Genomic DNA, 4883 nt, shown 5'->3' with positions numbered 1-4883 from the left:
AATCATTCCATGCATTTATTATTAATAAACCAAAATAATACAATACCATACAATACCGATATTTTACATATGATTATTCTACATAACAAGATAGAGTAGCACACATAAGCAATAGGATAGCGCATGGAAGATTTATGGTTGCGAGGTCGTTTATTCAGAACTATCAGAAACTTCTTCCCATTTGGTTCTCTCTGCCAATTGTTTGTGTGCACATGGTCCGACAGACATTCTGGCAGTGTATTTTATTTTTGGTTGGGGTTTTGAGGTACCCGTTGCCTCAGTTTGTTTAATACAATAAGGGTGGTTATGGATCGAATGGTCCTGTTCCTTTTTAATAATTAAGGACTTTTTATTATTGTGGTTATTTTTATTATCAATAGCAAGTTGGAATTTCTCCTTAGTGATCTCTTTTATTTCATTAGCGAAATCCTCCTCCTTACTGATCTCGTCTGATGACGAACTGTCTAAGTCATGTGTAGGAGAATATGATGACGAACTGCGAGAATATGTACCAGTGGTCATGAACCGAAATCTGCCAGGCGTAATCGGCACAACCCGCCCGTCGGTGGTATATCTGGGCCAATGTCCATATTTGTTTAGAAATGGACGATCCTCGTTTACTCCAGGGATCATGGGGCTATGCCAATGATACTGTGGCTCCGGAAAACTAGAGTTGGGTGGAGATGGAACCTCCTCTGGGTTTACCGGGAGTTGAGATTCCCCGGCTAACACAATTTCTTCTTTAATAGGTATTGGAACGCCCTTTTCAGTTGTGGATAGAATAGATTCAGTGTCCGATTCCGAGTCGTACAAAATGATAGGATTAGAAGAAGTCATCTATCACATAATTGAAACAACAATTACGTTAGCATATAAATATATTACATATAATGATTTTGACCAAATGATAAGCAAAAATCGGTAAAAACAAATATGGTCATAGTCCAGACTCACTAATGCATCCTAACAATTACCAGTTAAACACACTAATGTAATTTCTAGTTCCCTATGACCTCAAGCTCGGATACCAACTGTAACGACCCGTCAAAATCGCTATTGACGCGGCACGTTAATCATTGATTCCACAGTGAGGTTTTGACCTCTATATGATACGTTTTGATAAAATATTGCATTCATTAAAATAAGTGACTTTCTAAACATAGAAAGTTATAAACATGTGGGCGAGTGCTTAGGTATAAGCAAAACCCCGAAATACATAAGTCTTTAATTTACAGGTTGACATCACAGTCCAATTATTTATTACACAACGCAGTTTTATTTTGAATGCAATAAACTTTGTACAAAGCATGAGAGACTCCATGCAGGCAACAAGCACATCACAGCGGAAGCATTCTAAGGACCTGAGAATAAAACATGCTAAAAAGTCAACACGAATGTTGGTGAGTTATAGGTTTAATTGCTCGAGTCATAAACATATATAAAGATAGACCACAAGATTTCATCAAAAGTTTATCAATAGATTCTACGTAACAGAGCACCCTGGTAACTAAACTTAAGGCTATAGTGATAATTACCCCATTCGTTTTAATACACGCAAACCAACGTGTCTTAAACTCAAATAACATACGTCCGTTAAAAGGCTAGCGCTCTAGCTCGAACGGGGATGTCAAGCCCTATGGATCCATATACAATTATTCGCGCCCACCAGTCCATATCCTATGTACTGGCAGCTACTAGTTACCAAAGCTAAGGGATTTTCGGTTTAACTCAGTGTAGAATTTAGTATGTACTTGTGTCATATTGCGTTTAAAATAAATTGCATGTATTCTCAGCCCAAAAATATTTAAAGCATTTAAAAAGGGAGACTATAACTCACAGTTCAATATTGCGATTCAATATTGTAGGTAAATTGCGTAGACGTAATGATGGTAGACGACTGTATGGTTGGCCTTGGATTCAAGAACAATACCCCGAACAATACCCATTACTTCCTTAGCTTAAAGCGGTTTGAAACCCGAATTAAAACACTCTCGTATATACCTTATTATTATTAAGCTTAAATTTAAAATTATAATTATAATATAAATAAAAATAAATTATAGAAGAAAATTTATGAAATATTCGTCGAGCAAAACGGACATTTTATAGTACTTTTCGATTTACTGTAGCTCATGCGATCGCATGAGTTTTCAGTGTTTTTGCCATGCGATCGCATGGTCGCCTTTTCTGTTTTTGTTTGCTAGTTCGTCGACATCAAATAGTATTTTTACTGCAGCAAATAGTATTTTACTGTAACAAATAGTGTTTTACTGTAACAAATAGTATTTTACTGTGTAAAATAGTGTTTACTGTAGCAAATCACTGTAGCAAAGTCGTAAAATAGCGTTTTCACTGTAGTACTGTAGCAAAATACGGTTTCACTGTAGCAAATAGTGTTTTACTGTAGCAAATAGTGTTTTACTGTAGCAAAGTAATTTTTACTGTAGCAAATAGGGTTTTACTGTAGGAAAGTCATTTTTACTTGTACATATATATATATATATATATATATATATATATATATATATATATATATATATATATATATATATATATACATACATATAATTGTTCATGAATCGTCGAGAGTAATCAAAGGTTATTGTATATATGAAACAGTTCTAAAATTTTGAGACTCAATCTAACAGACTTTGTTTAACGTGTCAAAATAATAAATCGTATAGAGAATTGGTTTAAATTAGTCAAAATTTTCCGGGTCATCACAGTACCTCCCCGTTAAAGAAAATTTCGTCCCGAAATTTTGAGTAGTACCTGTTTCATGAGCGATATCAGTGAACAAATGTGGATACTTTTGCTTCATTTGATCTTCACGTTCCCAAGTAAACTCGGGTCCTCGTCTAGCGTTCCAACAAACCCTAACTATCGGTATTTTGCTTTGTTTTAATTATTTGACCTCACGGTCCATGATTTCAACAGGTTCTTCGATAAAATGGAGTTTATCATTGATTCGTATTTCGTCAAGAGGAATTACGACATCCTCTTCAGCTAAACATTTCTTCAAATTTGACACATGAAATGTGTTGTGAACACTACTAAGTTCTTGCGGTAGCTTTAATCGATAAGCAACTATTCCAATTCTTTCGGTGATTTCAAAGGGTCCTACGTACCTAGGACTTAGCTTTTCGCGTTTACCGAATCGTACAACGCTTTTCCAGGGTGACACTTTCAACATGACTTTGTCGCCCACTTGAAATTCTAGCGGTTTTCTTCTTACATCAGCATAACTCTTTTGGCGACTCATGGCCGTTTTCAATCGCTGTTGTATTTGAATGATCTTTTTAGTGGTTTCGTGAATAATTTCTGGTCCAGTAAGTTGTCTTTCTCCTACTTCACTCCAACATATAGGAGATCTGCACTTTCTACCGTAAAGTGCTTCAAATGGCGCTGCGTTGATGCTCGTATGATAGCTGTTATTGTATGAAAATTCTGCCAACGGTAAGTGTCGATCCCAACTGGTTCCAAAGTCAATCACGCATGCCCGTAACATGTCTTCCAATGTTTGTATTATTCTTTCACTTTGACCATCTGTCTGTGGGTGATAAGGCTAAAAAGGAACATATATTTCATAGCATTATCCCTCAAGAAAGACAAGATTTTAGTTGCAATTGTTCCATTTTCAAGTAATATTCGTTTATATTAAATAAGTGCGAAGACAAAAGGCGAAAATGACGATTTGAAGATGCAAAGGTCCAAAAAGCTCAAATGTACAAGATACAATTAAAAAGGTTCAATTTATTGATGAGGAACGTCTAAAAATGACAAGAGTATAAGTTACAAAACGCAAAGTACACGATATAAAATAGTACGCAAGGACGTTCGAAAATCCGGAACCGGGACATGAGTCAACTCTCAACGCTCGACGCAACGGTGTAAAAATTACGAGTCAACTATGCACAAGAATAAAATATAATATTTAAATAATTCATAATAAGAATAATATTAAATAATAAAAAGTTGTTAATTGAGCATAGTTCAGGGGTCATAAATGAAAATTCAAATCTATATTTCGCCTATAAAAGGCCTCGTTCTCTGCTCGATCTATCCATCCCTTTATCAATCAAAATCTCTCTCTATATATATATATATGTAAACGTATATGTAATATATATATTATAATTTTAATTTTACTTTTAAATTTAATAATAATGATTTAGTTTTAGTTATGGTACAATTAATTTACGGGTTTTAAGTCAGAACTCTGTCCGGGTAACGCTACAAAATTAATACCCACTGTAAGTTATGAACTTCCTTTTTAATTTAATGTCTAGTAGCTAAGCCGTTATTATGCTTATTTAATACCAAAGTAATCGTGATGTTGGACTAAATTAAGACGGGACTATTGGACTTTGGACCATAATTAGGATATGGACAAAAGACCGACTCTTGTGGACTTTGGACCATGGACAATTAATAGATGGGGGGTATTGTCTAAATTGGGTGACAACTCAGGGGAGCCTGTCGAACCTATCTTCAAATTAATTAATCTAAATAAATTATTAAATGGTTATGGATGTCCTATTTAGTGACGTTTATTCGACATCCTTTACAATCGTTTAATTAATTATTTGGGTTGGGTAATTGATTATTCAAAGTGATCAATTGGATAAATTAATATCCATGGACCAATAAAACAGGGGTGAATTACATTCAAGGGCACTTGGTGTAATTGTTAACAAAGAATTAAAACCTTGGATTACACGCAGTCGATAACCTGGTGTATTCATTAAACAAAGTATTAAGACCTTGTTACAGTTCGGATCCCTAATTAGTTGGAATATTTGACTTCGGGAATAAGGCTAATTTGCCGAGCAATTTATAATTATGACCGATGATCTATTTTGGACAAAAACCATATAGGTTTC

This window comes from Rutidosis leptorrhynchoides, chromosome 2, assembly GCF_046630445.1.
Source record: "Rutidosis leptorrhynchoides isolate AG116_Rl617_1_P2 chromosome 2, CSIRO_AGI_Rlap_v1, whole genome shotgun sequence".
Lineage (NCBI taxonomy): Eukaryota > Viridiplantae > Streptophyta > Magnoliopsida > Asterales > Asteraceae > Rutidosis > Rutidosis leptorrhynchoides.
Note: the sequence above shows the minus strand (reverse complement) of the source record.